At 45.8% G+C, this 19,500-nt stretch overlaps 1 protein-coding gene across 2 annotated transcripts in view; it reads right to left on the bottom strand.

The window, feature by feature from the left end:
- The window catches only part of LOC137449664 (mothers against decapentaplegic homolog 2), a 219,618-nt gene extending 200,714 nt beyond the window's left edge, over positions 1–18,904 (bottom strand). For both annotated transcript variants that reach the window (XM_068155399.1, XM_068155400.1), the window contains exon 1: positions 18,839–18,904. The gene's annotated coding sequence lies outside the window, so the exon portion shown is untranslated. The remainder of the gene's footprint in view (positions 1–18,838) is intronic.
- Between the last annotated feature and the right edge of the window lie 596 nt (positions 18,905–19,500).

Here is a 19,500-nt window from a genome sequence, read left to right as displayed (position 1 = left end):
CTGTTTTGGAGGACAGCACCTAAATTTAACTGCCCACTGTTTAAAGTACTTTTAGCTATTTTAATTTATTCTCTTCCTAGGTTCAGACAGTTCCTCTTGTTCTACCACTGCAAGCTTTGGTGAAGAATTGTTTGTATTCATCTTATCCGCAAGCTTCATGATTCTGGGCATTAGAATCATATCCCTCCCTCAAATACAAGGCTATGAGCCTTTTGTCACAACAAATGTATTTGAACACATCTGAATATATTGCATAAGAATTAATTTAATGACCACAGAAAAATCATAGCAGTCTATGGTTATCTCTTCAGTCATATCCTAAAACTCTCAACATTATAACTAAAATAAAAAGTACAAAGATAAAAATCTATCTCTCACGAGGAATTTGGAGACAGAAGGCAAACAACACATCTGTTGCTGAACATCAGTCAGGAGCTCAAATAAAAATTAAGAGCTGTGTTGGTGTCTCGGTCCAGAGAGGGAAAGAGACTCAGTTCTTATGAATATTCCCATGTTGTGAAATTAGAGGCACAAACGAGGCCAAAATATCAACAGCTAGACTATTTATTACATAAATAAAGTGGACATAAGAAGGGGAGAGGGAGAAAATAGAGAGGGAGAGAGAGGAGAGAGAGAGAAGAGGAAAGGAATTATATTACCACACCCCTCACCCCCCCCAAGACAGTTTGAGTCTGTGGAGGAAAGGTGCTGCAGGAGATGTTGGGTTGGTACAGGAACGGTGCTGAGGCTCTGGCTGGAGAAGAGCTGTGGTCCTCTGGGCAGCCTGGGTCTGTAGAGAAAGGGTGCTGAGGCTTTGGCTGGAGAAGAGCCTCTGGGCAGCCTCTTTTCTCCGGAGCAGCATTGTCCCAGGCTTTTCCTTCTCAGCGGCATGGTCCATCTCCTGTGTTTTCCTTCATCTCTGTTTTTCTCCTGCGTTTTTCTTCCTTTAATCATCCAGTCAGGGAGACACAGTCCCCCATATTTTTCTTCCGCGTTTTTCTTCTCCTAAATAGCCAGTAGTGGCTCCAGTCTTTTATACAGTTTTTCAGTCCTTAGGTATGTGTCCAAGTATTGTCCCTCAGGAATTCAGGGGCCAGGAAATCATCCTTAGGTAAATGTCCAGGTATCGTTCCCCCGGAAATCTTTCTGTGCATTTCTGTGAGTTTGGGCAAGGATGAGGATGGGGGGGGAGGGCCCCTGCCTCCTCCATCCTCATCTACATGCCCCCATACTCATTACACATCAGGAAACAGGTGGTGAACCCATTGTCTACCCTTTCCAGGGTACTTGATGGGTGGAGATTATCTTGTCCTGAAGGCATGATTGTTGTAGGCCAGCTGCAGTCCAGTGTTATCACAATGCAATCACAAGGTGATTTGCATCCAGGATTGGTAGACAAGATTCCTACATGATCTTTGCACCTTCCTTCCAGTGGCTCTGCCCAACACATATCAGCTATTGTCTGGGCAAGCAGCAAGTGATTTTATCTTTGTTGAGTCACACCAGGAGAGCCAACTTTTAGCCTCTCACACCACCCCGTCAATCAAAGATAAAAGCAAGAAAGAAAGAAAAGAAAGGAAAGGAAAGAAGTTTTAAACTATTTTTACAATAGACATAAGTTTTGATTGGCTAATTGCACAAATCTGTTGTACACCATCATTAGACAGAAATTGCATATTGGACACTACATGTTGAATCACTGTATACAACAGGGATTTACACAAGGTGAAAAATTAACAATACTAGCAAAATAGAAAAGAGGTGATTACACAAGGTGAAAGCATCTTTGTTCCTCCTGGAAGCCAGGAGAACAAACCCATACCTCCCCACACCCTGTCAGTCCTTCAGTTTGGAACTGAAGTGCCAGATCTGAATGTCTGCGGGGCTATGGAAAGTACAGTCCTTGAAGAGATGTCTTCTGTGGCGCAAAACTTGAGAGGTCTTCCATATGGTAGCAGACAAGTCCTTCTGACAATACATCAGGTAGTCTTCAGCATTAGAACTTAAATAACAGGCAATCTTTAGCATTAGAACTTAAATAAGAAACACAACCTTGAAACATACAAAACTGGTATTTCCAGGTTCCCATACAGAGCCACCCTCTCAGGTGATAATTACTTTGAATGGGCCTGTAAGTATCGTTGATTGTTTCAGGTTCTCTCAAAGCTAAGCTAAACACAAACAAAAGCTTTTTCCCCCGAACCAAGTACAAGTTGTTGGTTTTTTTGGTGATCTCCTGACTCATGCTTCACCCCCCACTCACCACTGAGAAGTGTAGCCCTCGGTTGCCCTGGGGGGCATACCCCTTCCCCTCACCAAATGGTCCCACCAAGAGGGGAGCAGTGGCCTCAGCCCTTTTTTTAGGCTCAGGCCAGCATTTCACAATGATTTCTAATTGCCTCGTGGCTACCCCATCAACCACTTCTTTTGGAATACCTTTCTTCTGACCCACCCCCCTCCAATACTGCCAGGTATTCAAGTGTTCCCTGCCCCTAGCCAGGTGCCTACTAGGAATACAGCACAACTGGCCCTGGGGGCTTGGTGGGTGAACCATTTTCACATGCCTCAAGCCTCTAGTTTGAGGTTTTTTAATTTCCTCAGGTATATCATACTGCCTAGCATAATCTAATAACCCCCTTCCCACATCTTCACATGTCCTGGAAGAAAGTGAGGTGTCAGCTATTTCTTTTTGGAGCTGGATACCTCTTATTTTAAGCAAGTCAGGGAGACCCCCGATCAAAGGAGTCATTCTGTTTGCATCCACCAGGAGAGAAAGGGGGGATTCAAAATGATGTTTTAGTTCTCTTTCATATATCATTTGCAGGCATGCAGCCTTTTGCACATTCTCCATTATCTGATTCATCCCTCCCTGCAGAACTACAGGTTCCCCTCTCTCCTTTGGATCAAACCCCCCTGTCCAATAGGCAGCTCGCTGGGTAAGGCTCCAGGGTCCACTTCTGTTTTTTGTAGTTAGAAAAACATTATCACCCCAATAGCCCATGGCTTCAGCTTCTGTTAACATAATCTGATCACCTCCAGTTTTTGAAACTTGCCAGGCATATTCCACCTCAGATTCCTCAGCAGAGCGTGCAAATTCTTTACAAATTTTGGCCAGCACAGTGCAGGAGAAAGGTGCATTTTCAGTTGTGACAGTGGGGGTAGTTTCCCCATCCTCATATAAAGCTTCAGTTTTAGTGAGAGGTCTGACATGCACAGCAGTTTCCTTATCTATTGTCAATTCTGCCCGAGGGTACATAGGGGCAGACTCCAGGTAATTCACACCCTCTTTTGAGTCCAAATGTGAATTTTGCCTCCTCTCTATTTCCAATTGAATTTTAAGATCTGCCACTACGTCTTTCAAAGTGGCAACATGGCTTTATAGTGACGAAACCAAGTCCTGCAAAGAGGAAATAGTTTTATTCTCCTGCTCATGCCACTCCTCTTTCTCCTTCACTGAGGCCGCTAAACAGGCACCTAAAACCGCACAAATAAAACCTTTGCCTTTCCCAGCTTTTGCTCTTGCATCTTTCTGCAGGGCCACAATTCTATCAGCCACACTCTGGAAATTATGCCAATTTTCACGGGCCCAGTCAAGTACCTGTACAGATGGGTGGGCACCGTGAGCTTCTAAAAGGGTAAAAAGCCTCTCACTCTGGGCCATCTCTTTTGTTTCACAAAGCATTTCTCAATAGGGCACTAAGTTTCACAGGGAATTCAGATCAAAACACTGTTTGTACCAACAAAATCTTCCCTGGAAAAACATACACTTATAAAAGGCTTACTCCAAAATAATCTTCTCCAGGAAAAATGCACAATATATTTTTCAGGAGAGGTCACACAAGAAAAAACAACCAATCTGGGATTCTCAAGGAAGTCAGACTATTTCCCTGAAAGAACTCACACTTGCAAAAGCTTCTCAGCTTTTGTACCTCAAATTTTCTGTTACACCAGGACAAGAACCCTGTGATTCTTAAGGAAGAATCACTCTGTTTCCCTGAGAGAACACACACCGGCAGAAGTTTCTCAACTTTTGCTTCAATACCGGGCTTCTCGGGGAAGCCACACTTTCCCCAAGAGAATACACACTTTACCAATATCACAAAGCTGGGTTTCCCAAAAGAGGATACTGAGAATTCTCAGGGAGGTCACACTATAAAAATCAACATTTGTACCCCAGATAATCTTCCCCGAGAAAGCACACACATTTAAAGCTTTTGAGAACGCCTACACAGTCTCTCTGAAAATTTCGCTTCATCCTTCTCCGGCCACATCCCTCTCGGGAGAGTGAAAACACAAATCTGGACTCTGCAATCACTTTGTACTCAAAGTACGCCTCAGACACACACACACATTTCAGGGTTCTCAGAAATGCAATAGTCTTGCTGTGATACTTTCACTGCACGGGAATCCTGCCAATTACGCCAAATTAATGTCTTGGTCCAGAGAGGGAAAGAGACTCAGTTCTTATGAATATTCCCATGTTGTGAAATTAGAGGCACAAACGAGGCCAAAATATCAACAGCTAGACTATTTATTACATAAATAAAGTGGACATAAGAAGGGGAGAGGGAGAAAATAGAGAGGGAGAGAGAGGAGAGAGAGAGAAGAGGAAAGGAATTCTATTACCACACCCCTCACCCCCCCCAAGACAGTTTGAGTCTGTGGAGGAAAGGTGCTGCAGGAGATGTTGGGTTGGTACAGGAACGGTGCTGAGGCTCTGGCTGGAGAAGAGCTGTGGTCCTCTGGGCAGCCTGGGTCTGTAGAGAAAGGGTGCTGAGGCTTTGGCTGGAGAAGAGCCTCTGGGCAGCCTCTTTTCTCCGGAGCAGCATTGTCCCAGGCTTTTCCTTCTCAGCGGCATGGTCCATCTCCTGTGTTTTCCTTCATCTCCGTTTTTCTCCTGCGTTTTTCTTCCTTTAATCATCCAGTCAGGGAGACACAGTCCCCCATATTTTTCTTCCGCGTTTTTCTTCTCCTAAATAGCCAGTAGTGGCTCCAGTCTTTTATACAGTTTTTCAGTCCTTAGGTATGTGTCCAAGTATTGTCCCTCAGGAATTCAGGGGCCAGGAAATCATCCTTAGGTAAATGTCCAGGTATCGTTCCCCCGGAAATCTTTCTGTGCATTTCTGTGAGTTTGGGCAAGGATGAGGATGGGGGGGGAGGGCCCCTGCCTCCTCCATCCTCATCTACATGCCCCCATACTCATTACACATCAGGAAACAGGTGGTGAACCCATTGTCTACCCTTTCCAGGGTACTTGATGGGTGGAGATTATCTTGTCCTGAAGGCATGATTGTTGTAGGCCAGCTGCAGTCCAGTGTTATCACAATGCAATCACAAGGTGATTTGCATCCAGGATTGGTAGACAAGATTCCTACATGATCTTTGCACCTTCCTTCCAGTGGCTCTGCCCAACACATATCAGCTATTGTCTGGGCAAGCAGCAAATGATTTTATCTTTGTTGAGTCACACCAGGAGAGCCAACTTTTAGTCTCTCATAGTTGGTTTCTATCCACCTAGTCTCAGACACTATGTTTATACTAGTAGGTTTAAGAGTCACTGCTGCAGCTCACTTTTGAACAGCAAATCCCATTTCGATTCATCGCTTGTAACTTTTTCCAAACTGATACAGCAATAACGGGCTTTGATTTTTGTTTCTAAAGAATCATCCTCTCAGACACTGTCACTGTTATCACAAGCCTCTTGTTAAAAACATTCCTCTAGCATTTTCCTTGTGCAATTTCTTCTTTCACAAAAAATATAAAATGTTTCCCCCCCAAAAAACGTACCCAGAAAAAAAATCTTTGCCAACAGTGCAAGAAACATTTCCACACTAAGATGGCCACAGATTAAATACACACTAAATATGTAATATCCCTTCTTCATTGTGATTCACTTGCTGAGGCCAAACACAATAGTACACAAGAAAAAAAAAAATATTTGGGCTAACTCAAACTTCCACAATATGCCAACGTAAGGGAAGTCTTGACTGATCACTGGGAGATTTTACATACCCTTTTCTAAACTCAACTATAGTTGAGCTATTAGTATCAAGGTAGCAGTGCAACACATGGCAGAAAAACTTCCATCATTTTATCCCTTTCTACATTCTCTGGATTGTGTCTTAAAACTGCAGCTCTGAATATTCAAGGAGTACTCACTCTGTTGCCTAGAGAGGTATGAGTGTTTCTTTAGATTGCTGGAACATAGGAAGCACATGCTGTTATTCTCAACAGACTAATGCCAGAAAATTTATAAATTGCCTAACTTCAGGGGTATTCATTTCATCTCTGCCCCCCTAGTGTATCCCTGCCTCCTGATACATGTTTCTATAGTTGGTCAAATAGTGTCATAGATGGCAACTTTTAAAATCAGCGAGTTATACCTGCTATTATTCCATTTTACTGCACCTTTCTAAAACAAGTATTAAGCATTAAATCCATGATCTCAGCAATAACTAAGCATAAAAGATGAAGAAAACCTTAAGCGCAGTATGCTAGCAGACTAAAATCTTCAAGGGAAAATTTCCTTCCCTGAGTGTCTGGAACATACTATAAACAAACTGGTGCTATCAAAAATATCAAGTGATTTATGGCTGATTTATTCTAAAGCCTTATGCAACATATTTCATATCAGTCTGGTTATTTATCTTAAACTTGGAATAAACAAATGTGATCTCTCCTGAGATTCCTAGAAGTGTTCTGGCTTAGAAGAATTTGATTTGCGAGAGCTCTTCTGGAATAAAGAGGACAGAAGTTAAGCTCCTGAGGAAAGACTGAGGAAAATAATTTGTAGTATTTGACAAATCTACAAGCTCATTTAATCCCTATTTTAGTCTAATTTTTGTGATTTTTTCAAAAAGCAACATTTTGGGGTCTTTTATGAATCCTGGAATCTAGACAGGATTCTCTATCAATTTCACCAAGTACATAATGTTTCGGATCTTTTAGAAGATGCACCCCTGTGATATTATTGGCTTCACAATAAGGTAACATTAATTGAAGCACAGTCTATTTGAGGCAGCATCAAAGTCTTACATTAGGCTAAACAATAGTGAGAGTTGAAGTTTTAAAGGGCATAGCTTATGCAGTACTACATATGTTTCCTATATTAAGCCAAAGTCATTAAGACTTCGAGAAATGATAAATCAAGTATTTTGTCTTGCATTGAACAGAAGCAAAACAAAACTAATTTATGATCTGCTTCTGTATCCTTTAGGCTATGTTATGACCTTGAAGGTCTCTTCCAACCTGGTTTATTCTATTCTAAAAACCAAGGAGACAATTTATTCACAGCAGAATGTGAGAAAGTTCTCCCTATTGTTAATGATTTCAATTTGCAGGTAATCCAAGTCTTGTATCAAGTTCAAACTAAAAAAATCAAGCCAGTCTTTTCCCTTTCAAACAGAATACACTCCAGTTGAAGCACTCACTGGAACAAACAAGAGAACACATTTCACCAATTCTATTGCGCCCATGATCCCTCTAAAATATGCCTTTTGAGATTCCAGAAGGATCAATTCTTTCTTCTTCTCCTACCTGGTTTCATCATACTGGCTCAAACCTGCATAGTTTTCTGAAGAACACAAGAAATTGAGATGGTGCCTATTCTTCTCTCATACTCAGGTCAGAGTAGGACAGCTTCAAATATTTCCTTACTGTTGTTTTGGGGTGTTGTTCTTTTTTGCTTTGGGGAAGAGGAATCCATCCCTACTGCACAATGCCCATTAGGCTAACAGTAGGGAGTGGTTCCAAAGAGCTTCCTGTTAAGATCTGCATCCAGCCAGCACAACAGCCAAAGTTTCAAGAAAGCAAGCTAAGGTCCTGGTTCAGATTTGACATGAGCAGATAGAGTTCAAAACAGGCAGCTTGTGATCTGAAGGGACAGGAGCAATGAAAAAAAAATAAAAAAAATCAGAGAATGAGAATTTGAAGCATGCCTACATATGGATTCAATTTACCCACTAATTTTAAAGTTTATTGTGCCCTAGTATTCAGTTTTGAAATTGCATAACTGTATTATTTTTATACAGTTCACTGAAAACAGAATTACCCACTTACTTGGAAAGTAGACTTTCTTCCTCGCGGTCATTTAATGAAGTTTGATTATGAATCAAATGACAAAAAATTACTATAAAATTAGTATGATCATGATGTTATGAAGCTTCAGCGAACAGAATTTTTTTTTGTTCAATTACAAAGGACCACTGCAAATTACAAACAAATGCAGTAATTAAAAGCTATATTGCTATCAGAAAATTATCACAAAGGGTATACCATACATATGGTCTTCATATATATATGCTCTTCATGGTATACTAGAACTGTATAAAATTGGAGACAGGAGAAAGAAGAGATATTAATTTTACTGGCCTCTGATTAAACTACAATAGGACCAATGTAACTTAGAAACTTTCCTATAACTGCAAAAGAGGAAAATTACCACAATTGCAGTTGATCAATTCATCTGTCTCTGCAAAGCAACAAACTTCTTCCACTTACTAAGAGGAACAACTTCACAGTATTGCTTCTTAAAACTAAAAGGTCTTAAGAGCTCTACAAAAGCACCAAATAAGCACTCCAAACCACAGCAGTTTAAGCCCTTCTCACATAATTTGCTTTGACTAAATGTTTCCACCTGTAATAGGCTAGTGCCTGTATTACTATTTTATAACTTAAATATTCCTGGGCCAAATTCGACATGAATAGTATCATAGTATCATTCAGGGTTGGAAGGGACCACAAGGATCACCTAGTTCCAACCCCCCTGCCATGGGCAGGGACACCCCACACTAGATCAGGCTGGACAGAGCCTCATCCAGCCTGGGCTCAAACACCTCCAGGGACGGGGCCTCGACCACCTCCCTGGACAACCCATTCCAGGGTCTCACCACTCTCATGGTGAAGAACCTCCTCCTCACATCCAGCCTGAATCTCCCCACCTCCAGCTTCATTCCATTCCCCCTAGTCCTATCACTACCTGAGATCCTGAGAAGTCCTTCCCCAGCCTTCCTGTAGGCCCCCTTGGGCCACAATTAGGTCACCTCGGAGCCTTCTCTTCTGCAGACTGAACAGCCCCCACTCCTTCAGTCTGTCCTCATAGGAGAGGTGCTCCAGCCCTCTGATCATCCTTGTGGCCCTTCTCTGGACACGTTCCAGCACCTCCACATCCCTCTTGTAATAGGGGCTCCAGAACTGGACACAGTACTCCAGGTGGGGTCTCACCAGGGCTGAGTAGAGGGGGAAGATCACCTCCCTCGACCTGCTAGCCACACTTCTCCTGATGCAGCCCAGGATCTGATTGGCTTTGCGGGCTGCAAGTGCACACTGAGAGCTCATGTTGAGCTTCTCGTCCACCAGCACCCCCAAGTCTCTGTCCTCGGAGCTGCTTTCCAGCCAGTTTCTGCCCAGCCTGGATTTGTGCCTGGGATTGCCTCGACCCAGATGCAGGACCCTGCACTTGCTCTTATTGAACTTCATGAGGTTGGCTTGTGCCCACCTCTCCAGCCTGTCAAGGTCCCTCTGGATGGCCTCCCTTCCCTCCAGCGTGTCTGCTGCACCACACAGCTTGGTGTCATCAGCAAACTTGCTGAGGGTGCACTCAATGCCACTGTCCATGTCACCCACAAAGATGTTGAACAAGACAGGTCCCAGGACTGATCCCTGAGGGACTCCGCTTGTCACTGGCCTCCACTGGGACATGGACCCATTGACAGCCACTCTTTGGGTGCGGCCATCAAGCCAGTTCCTTATCCATCTAGTGGTCCACCCATCAAACCCATGTGTCACCAGTTTGGAGACCAGGATGTGGTGCGGGACAGTGTCAAAGGCTTTGCTCAGGTCCAGGTAAATGACATCAGTTGCTCGCCCCTCATCTAGTAATTTTGTCACCTGCCCATAGAAGGCCACCAGGTTGGTCAGGCAGGATTTGCCCTAGGTGAAGCCATGCTGACTGTTCCAAATCACCTCTTCAGTATTCTTCTGAGCCAGTAGTGACTCCAAGAGGATCTGCTCCATGATCTTTCCAGGCACAGAGGTGAGACTGACTGGCCTGTAGTTCCCTGGTTCCTCCTTCTTACCCTTTTTGAAGATGGGGGCAATGTTTACCTTTTTCCAGTCTGTGGGGACTTCGCCAGATTGCCATGACTTTTGAAATATAATAGAGAGGGGTGTAGCAACCTCATCTGCCAGTTCTCTCAGTACCCGTGGGTGTATCCCGTCGGGTCCCATGGACTTGAACACTTTCAGGTTCTTCAGGTGATCACCAACCTGATCTTCACTTACAATGGGCAGTTCTTCCTCCCCGTCCCTGGCATTGTCTTCCATAACATCAGGAGTGTGGCTAGAGGCCCTTGCAGTGAAGACTGAGGTGAAGACGTTATTAAGTACCTCAGCCTTTTCCTCATCACTTGTGACCATGTCAGCAGTTTCCTTTCTGAGGGGGCCCACACCTTCCCAAGCCGTCTTCTTCCCATTAATATACCTGTAGAAGTTCTTAGTGTTCCCTTTAATCTCCCTGGCTAGATTCCATTCAAACTCTGCTTTGGCTTCCATAACCAGGACTCTTGCTGCTCGGGCAGCTTCCTTATATTCCCCCTGTTCTAGCTGTCCTTCTCCCCACTGCCTGTAGAGTTTCCTTTTAAGTAATAGTGTGTCCAGTAACTCCTTGCCCATCCAGGCAGGCCTCCTAGCATTCTTCCCTGCCTTTCTCTTTGTTGGTATACAGAGCTCCTGGACACAGATGAGGTGGTCCTTGAATACTGACCAGCTGTCCTGGGTCCCTCTTCCCTCCAGGGCTTTGTCCCAAGACACTTTGGCTATCAGATCCCTGAAGCGATCAAAATCTGCACGCCTAAAGTCTAGGGTCATGAGCTTGGAGTACTTCCTCCTGATTGCCCTGAGGATATTAAATTCAACTGCTTCATGGTCACTGCAGCCAAGGCCGTCTCTGAGCCTCACATTGCTTACCAGCCCTTCCCTGTTGGTGAGAACAAGGTCCAGCATAGCACCATTTCTTGTTGGTTCCTCTACCATCTGGAGAAGGAAATTGTCTTCTATGCAGTCCAGGAACATCCTGGATTGCTGGTGCCTTGCTGCGTTGTCCCTCCAGCAGATGTCCGGGTGGATGAAATCACCCATGAGGACCAGGGCTTGTGACCTGGAAGCCGCTTCTATTTGCCTGTGGAGGGCCTCATCTGCTTGGATCTGCTGGTCAGGTGGCCTGTAGGAGACCCCCACAGTAATATCTCCTTCCCCTGTCCTGCCTTTAATTTTAACCCATACACTCTCAACTAGCTCATCATCCCTCCCCAGTTGGAGCTCCACTGATTCCAACTGGCTATTGACATAGAGGGCAACGCCGCCTCCTCCTCTCCTTCCCTGCCTATCCTTCCTAAAGAGTTTATACCCATCTATCCCTACATTCCAGTCATGGGATTCATCCCACCAAGTTTCAGTAACAGCCACTATGTCGTGGCATCCCAGCAGCACAGTGGCCCTTAACTCATCCTGTTTGTTGCCCAAGCTGCGCGCATTCGCATAGAAGCACTTCAGCTGGGCTGGCCCTGTCCTCCTCTTGTGCCAATTCCCCTCGGTTTCCACAGAATGTCCTGGTGGATCATTCGTGGCTTGCCTCAGGGCAGCAAGTTGAGAGCCCTTACCAGCTCTCCTTCTCTCTGCTGCTGGTGAGCTGCCCCTCTGTTCGTCACCAGCCAGCAGGAGACTATTAACCCCTTCCCCCTTCAAATCTAGTTTAAAGCCCTATCAATGAGCCCTGCCAATTCCTGCCCCAGGATTCTTATCCCCCTCTGGGACAAGTGTGTCCCATAAGTTGTTTTCAGCTCAGGTGCCTTGAAAACCAATCCATGATTGTGGAACCCAAAGCCCTGTCGATGGCACCAGCCCCTGAGCCATGAATTGACCTATCGGCCCTTCCTCAGTGTGTCCTCATCCATTGCTGATGTTAGAGGGATGGCAGAGAACACAACTTGAGCCCCTGATCCCTTTAGCAGTTGCCCTAAGGTTCTGAAGTCTTTTTTAATAGATTGTGAGCCTCTGTTACATCATCACTACCCACCTGAAAGACCAGAAGTGGGTAGTAGTCTGAAGGACTCACGAGGTTGGGAATTCTATCCACAATGTCTTTTACTTGGGCACCAGGGAGGCAGCTGACCGCTCTATGAAATTGGTCTGGTCTGCATATTGGGCCCTCTGTTCCCCTCAGTAGGGAGTCTCCTATGACAATGACCCTGCGAGGTTTCTTTTCTGGGTAAGTTTTGATGGCTGGCCTGAGGCAACCTGTCATTGGTGCAGCTTCTGACCTTCTTGAGTCCTCGACCTTACCAATGACCTGTTCCTCCTGCAGAGCCTCATACCTGTTCTGTAACTGCACTGGAGGCAGCGTGCTGCTCACAGGAGCAGACTTCCTTTGTTTGCATTTCTTCCGTCGGGCAGAGACCTGTTCCCATTGGCCCTGCTCATGTGGTTTACTACAGGGAGGTTGAGAGGCTTGCTGCTGGGAAGGTATCAAACTCCCTGTTCCACTAAGAGTTACCCCCTGTTCTGGTTTAGAAGAGATTACATTATGGGAATCGTCAATTTCCTGCTTGCCATCTCTTCTAGCTCTTAGCCTTTCCACCTCTTCTTTTAGTTTGACCACCATGCTCATCAGATCACTGACCTGCTCACACCTGACACAGGAGCTGCTCCCTCCATCCTCCATATCGAGTGCCAGGCTCCAGCACTCACTGCAGCCACCTACCTGAACATCTGCATGCTTGTGAGTGGTCTCTGTTTGGATGCCCACTGTCCTTCTGTTAGCCTTTGCTCTAGTAGTGACCATCTTGCAGTAACCACCCTCTCCACCCGTGGTTTTTTTCTGAGCTGAGCTCCGCTCCTCAAGCTGCCTCCTCTCTTCAGCCACGCACTGGGTTCTGTTTGGTTTGCGCAGTCTCCGCGGCAACCCCTCCCCCAGCTACGCCACTGCCTGAGGCACGTAGGCAAACCGAGCCCCCTGCCCCTCCTCCTCTCTTTGGGAAGTCCCGAGCCACCAGCCCCTTACCGCCTGAAAAGCAAGGGAATCAAAGCCAAAAGCAAAACTCCCAGAGCTGCGCTCCTCAAGATGCCTCCTCTCTCTTCAGCCACCAGTCACAGAACTGATTATCAGGTACCAAAGCAATTGTTTCAGTTTTTATCTGTATAGCACAGCAGTTTCCCCACTTTGTTAAATTACAAACAATTGCATTTAACAATTAGTTAATGCAAGTTCACTTTCAATACAGGCCTAACAGGAATATTCTTCAAACAGGCCAGCCCCCCAAACCTAGCATCTTATGCTAAGCTCATATCGCAGAAACAATTAAATGAAGCTTGAGCCCCAGACTGAACTGATAGGAGACACAAGAACTGGTCTCTCATAGTCTTCTTGGCCTTACTTCATGCTATGGCTGGCAAACGCACATAATCATAATAAAATTTCACCTGGAACAAAGTTTTACTGTTTATAACAATTTCTCTCCTGAATGTGAACACCAGTGTTTAGAACAGTTTTGTGCAGTAGCCAATTTCTTCTAAGCTAGAGAGTATTGAACTGTTTTCACCATTCTCTACCAGAAATAAAAATAATAAAAATTTTGAAAAAACCAGGTTGGAAGAGACCTTCAAGATCATCGCGTCCAACCCATCAACCAATCCAACCCACCTAAACAACGGCATCAAGCACCCCATCAAGTCACCTCCTGAACACCTCCAATGACGGCGACTCCACCACCTCCCCGGGCAGCCCATTCCAATGGGCAATCACTCTGTGTAGAACTTCTTTCTAACAACCAACCTAAATCTCCCCTAGCACAGGCAGAGACTGTGTCCCCTTGTTCTGGTGCTGGCTGCCTGGGAGAAGAGACCAACATCCGCCTGTCAACAACCTCCCTTCAGGTAGTTGTAGAGAGCAATAAGGTCAGCCCTAAGTCTCCTCCTCTCCAGGCTAAGCAACCCCAGGTCCCTCAGCCTCTCCTCATAGGACTTGTGTTCTAAACCCCTCACCAACTTTGTTGCTCTTCTCTGGACTCGTTCCAGCAAGCCAACATCCTTCCTAAACTGAGGGGCCCAGAACCGAATACACCACTCAAAGTGCGCCCTAACCAGTGCAGTGTACAGAGGCAGAATGACCTCCCTGCTCCTGCTAGCCACACTTTTCTTGATGCAGGCCAGGATGCCACTGGCCCTCTTGGCTGCCTGGGCACACTGCAGGCTCATGTTCAGCCTACCATCAACCAGCACCCCCAGGTCCCTCTCTGCCTGGCTGCTCTCCAGCCACTCTGACCCCAGCCTGTAGCACTGCATGGGGTTGTTGTGGCCAACATGCAGAACCCGGCACTTGGATGTGTTAAATCTCATGCCGTTGGACTCTGCCCATCTGTCCAGCCTGTCGAGGTCCCTCTGCAGAGCCTCTCTACCCTCCAGCAGATCAACACCTGCCCCCAGCTTGGTGTCGTCAGCAAATTTACTGATGATCAACTCAATGCCCTCATTCAGATCATCAATAAAGTTGTTAAAGAGCACAGGGCCAAGCACTGATCCCTGGTGCACACCACTAGTGACTGCCCGCCAGCTGGATGTGGCACCATTCACCACCACTCTCTGGGCTCGGCCCCCCAGCCCGTTCCTAACCCAATGCAGTGTGCTCCCGTCCAAGCCATGGGCTGACAGCTTGGCCAGGAGTTTGCTATGGGGGACAGTGTCAAAGGCCTTGTTGAAGTCCAGGCAGACTACAGCCACAGGCCTCCCCACATCCACCAGGAGGGTCACCTGATCATAGAAGGAGATCAGGTTGGTCAGGCAGGACCTGCCCTTCCTAAATCCATGCTGGCTAGGCCTGATCCCTTGGCCATCCTGTCAGTGTTGTGTGATTGCACTCAGGATGACCTGTTCCATGATCTTGCCTGGCACTGAGGTCAGGCTGACAGGCCTATAATTCCCTGGCACATCCAACCGGCCCTCTTCTTGTGGATGGGCACCACGTTGGCCAGCTTCCAGCCTTCTGGGACCTCTCCAGTGAGCCAGGACTACTCAAAAATGACGGAGAGTGACTTACCCAGCTCATCTGCCAGCTCTCTCAGCACCCTAGGATGGATCCCATCTGGTCCCATGGACTTGTGGGGATCCAAGCTGCTGAGGAGAGCACCAATTACTGGCTCCTGGAACAGAGGGAAACTATGCAGCTCCCTGGCTCCTTCTTCCAGCTCTGCAGGCCAGCTGTCTGGAAGACATTCTGTCCTGCTAGTAAAAATTGAGGCAAAGAAGGTGTTAAGTACCTCTGCCTTTTCCTCATCCTTTGATACAACATTTCCCTCCATGTCAACCAAGGAGTGGAGGTTGTCCTTGCCCTTCCTCTTTCTATCAATGTATTTATAGAAGGACTTTTTGTTGTCCTTCACAGCAGGGTCCAGTTTAAGCTCCAAATGTGCTTTTGCCTCCCTAATTTTCTTCCTACATGACCTAGCAACATCCTTAAATATTCCATGGGTTGCCTCCCCTTTCTTCCAAAGATGATACACCCTCTTTTTTTCCCCTTAGTTCTTTTAGATGTTCTTTGCCCATCCAGGCTGGCCCTCTGCCCCGGCAGTTCATCTTCTGGCACATTGGCACAGCCTGTTCCTGCGCCTTCAGGAGTTCCTCCTTGAAGCAGGTCCAGCTCTCCTGCACCCCTTTATTATTAAGGGCTTTATCCCAAGGAACCATCTAAATTAGTTCCTTGAGTAACCTGAAGTCTGCCCTCAGGAAGTCCAGAGTGGAGGTCTTCTTGCTGCCTCACGTAACTTGACCGAATACTGAAAATTCAATTATCTCGTGGTCACTGGACCCTAAACACCCTCCGACCACCACATCACCCACCAGCCCTTCCCTATTGGTGAAGAGGAGGTCAAGCATAGCCTTACCCCTGGTAGGCTCACGCAGCACCTGGGATAAGTAGCTGTCCTCCATGCACTCTAAGAACCTCCTAGACTGCCTCCTCTCTGCTTTGTTGAGATCCCAGCAGATATCAGGGATGTTGAAGTCACCCATGAGAACAAGGTCAGGCAATCTTGAGACAGCCTTAAGCTGCCTATAGAATGACTCAACATCTTCCTCCTGGTTGGGTGGTCTATAACAGACTCCAACCAGGATGTCTGCCCTGCCATTGCATGACCTGCAGTATTTCAGTTTAACAAATCAACAATTACAAATATTTTGGCAAAGTGAGCTTAGGCACTGTTTGCCCCTCAGCACAGTCTGCAACCAGTTTGTGGCTTTATGATAGAAGTCATTAAATCCTATCTGAAAAGGAGAATTTACAGCTCAGTTAGCAAGTCAAGTTCATAAATGGATGCTTTCAATTACAGGGCATTTACATACATAATGCTTAAGACAGCACTGAATGAATACATTTGAAAACTCCAGAATATTTTTATAACAATTAAAACTTTGCATACTGTTCTTTTTATAAATAAATCAGGAATGATCTTCACTCTCAAGCAGAGCTCAGATTCATTGTTATCCAAAACCTACTACAAAGCCTGTTTTCCCACAACTTTTGTGGGAAAGATGTGAGAGAAACAAATTTTGTTTTTTGAAGTTGCTCTCAGTAGTAGAGATCTTTTTGAGCTCAAATAAACTCATATCATCTGGTGCTCAAGACTTCTAAAAGAATAAGTGGAACAGAAAGATGGACGACGACTCAGGAGAGCCTTTAATTTGGAGATTTGCTGTGTAATTCAAGCTTATTTGATTTTGTTCATTAGTCTAGCTTCTTAGGTGGAGATCAGTTAAGAGCCAAATTTTTTCAACTTTTTTTTTAAATTGTGTTCTCCTTTTTATCATGAAACAGAACCTCAGGGAAGCTGACAAATTGTTCTCTGAGATTGCTACACATGTCCAGCTTCTTCCATAAAGAAAATGGGATCTGCAAAACTTTTGTTTTGATGACTGTCAGTGTAGTCTGTCTGACCCACACAACTGCAGAACAAGAATCAACTACCAGGTTACTCTAGTAAACAGGCCAATATATTGTTAAGTGTGCTCATACTCATCTTTAAGTTCAAACCACCACTCCTTCCTCTTTTAAAGACATTTGTAACTAATGCTATCTTTCATCACAATAGCACTGAACCAATAGGGGGAAAGGACTTCTAAACCTTCCCCTTTGTTTATATATTACCATTTCCCTCTAATTCACTAGAGTTAGGAAATGATAAAGTTTTAAAGCCACACCTTAGAACAAACACGCAAAATTTTAAATCTATCCACACGCCATATAAGCTTCAACACTGTGATAAAGCATAGGAAAGCCTAAACAGCAACCTTGTTCTGCTAAGGGAAGTTTTCCACCTTAACAAGGGGGCTTATTTTGGTTTGGTTGGTTGTTAGTGGGGTGGTTTTCCAGTCTGGAGACTAGAGCAAAAACTAATTAGTATCTCACTACAGAGTCCAGCCCTCACAGAAATAACTTTGTGACTCAATCTGAAAGCACAGCTCTCCAGGTTAAGAGAGAAACACTTATGAACATACAAACCTGCTGTTATCTACAGTCTCCTAATAAGCTGTCATTATAAACTACTTGCTACAGATGGAAGCTGACTCATTTATAACCATAATCTCTGATAACATGAACTCAACATACACAGGTTTTAGCATTCTCTAGCAGCATTTTCAGAAATACTTGTTTCTTAGTTCAAACAAGCAATTTTTTCCTTAACACTTTCCACTTGTTTGTAAGGTATTTGAAAAGAACACAACACATTTGTTTGTTTTAGTCAAAAACAGTAACAGACAACCAAAAGACAAAAGATTAGGCTGCAGTTGGAATGTCAGCTGTTCAACACTTCTCCAAAATTATCACAAGAGCTCTTTGTTCACCTTTTTTTTTTTCTTCTTCTTGTATTTCCCCAGAGTGAAAACTAAAAGACCATACTATATCACACCTTTTCTCTTCCCCTCTGCTCCCCACAAAAAAATTACAAATAAGAGCTCTACAACTCTGCAGTAATATCAACTACTTGCATTTATCACAAATTCTCCCATGCGCTCATCTAGGTAAATGAAACAACACCGTTTATATCTTACAAAGCATGGATAGTTTACAGCATTAAAACTACTGCCGTGAAGAAAACCCCAATCTCAATTCAAGCGTACATGTCTCACGTAGGTAGCGTGTATTTCACATTCATAGCTCAGGACTAGGAAAGGAACAAACAAAAAAGCACCGACTGAAGCAAACCCTTGGAAACCTAAACACTTCTTTGCAACTTGCTCTTGTTCTCCACCACCTTGGCACAAACTTTTGCACCCGTAATCTCTGCAAGAACACGAAATAAGTATCGAGGAGAAAGGGAGGGGGAGAAAAAAAAGCAGCAGAACTTCCGCCCCCCACCACCTCCCCATTACACAGGAAAGCACAAGACGGCCCTTCCCACCCTTCACCGTCCTGCACCGGGAAGCTATTCTGGCATGTGAATGGCCAGGGGGGAGAGCGACACTGACACTCCCCTCTCCGCTTCCCCTTACGTAGACCCAGCCAGCGGCGGGCAGCAGCAACACCCCCTCCCCAGTTGAGAGAGGCAGGCCCCAAGCCACTGCCAGGGCCTACTACAACCACCCATCGCCCTCAGCGCCGACCGCGTCCCACCACAACAAAGGAGGAAGAGAAGGACGTGGGGAGGAGCCCTCCGTCCCCCGTTGGAAACAGACTCGCCCCTTTCCCTTAGCCCATACACAACCGTTGAAGCAGCTCTTCCCAAAAAGCAGCCACCTGACACCTCTACCGCGGCACGACTAGGCCCCCATTCAAAACTACCCCAAAACCAACCTGTTCCTCAACGAGCTACAGAGCCGCCTTCTCTCCGCGCTGCCTTCCCTGCGCACCCATTCTCCCCGCGCTCATTGGCTCCCGTCGTGCCCCGCCCCCAGCGGTGGGCGATGAGGCAGCGTATTGGCTCGGCCGCCTGTCACTTGAGAAACAGAGGACGAGGATTGAGTAACGGGAGTCGTGGACTGGCCTGAGTCACCGATTGGAAAATTTCGCTGCCAATCGAGTGCCCGCGGCAGGGAGGAAAAAAAAAAAAAAAAAAAAAAAAAGAGAGACACAGAGATATTTAAAAAAAAAAAAAAAGACGCAATTCGAAAGCGGACGGAGCAGAGTGGGAGTGGTTGCGCGCCCCGCGCGCCGGGGGCGGGTAGGCGTCGTTCATTGGCTGCGCTGGCTGTCACTCTTTGCACCACGCACAGCTGGGGGTGATTGATCGGGAAGTGAGAAGCAGAGGTTTGATTGATCAGCAGGCGCGCAATTGCACTGGTGCAGTCAGCGCGTATCGCTTCCACCTGCCGTAATCTTCTGTGCCGGGCGCAGGTGGGAACTGATAAAAAGAAGCGCGTTTATGGGTGAAAATTAGAGGGGAAGACCAGCAGGGCAGACATTCTGGTTGGAGTCTGTTATACACCACCCAACCAGGAGGAAGATGTTGATGAATC

This window comes from Melanerpes formicivorus, unplaced genomic scaffold, assembly GCF_026170545.1.
Source record: "Melanerpes formicivorus ecotype bairdi unplaced genomic scaffold, bMelFor1.0.p_v2 SCAF_31, whole genome shotgun sequence".
Lineage (NCBI taxonomy): Eukaryota > Metazoa > Chordata > Aves > Piciformes > Picidae > Melanerpes > Melanerpes formicivorus.
The sequence above is the reverse complement of the archived record's forward strand: the minus strand, read 5'-3'. Positions and strand labels throughout refer to the sequence as shown.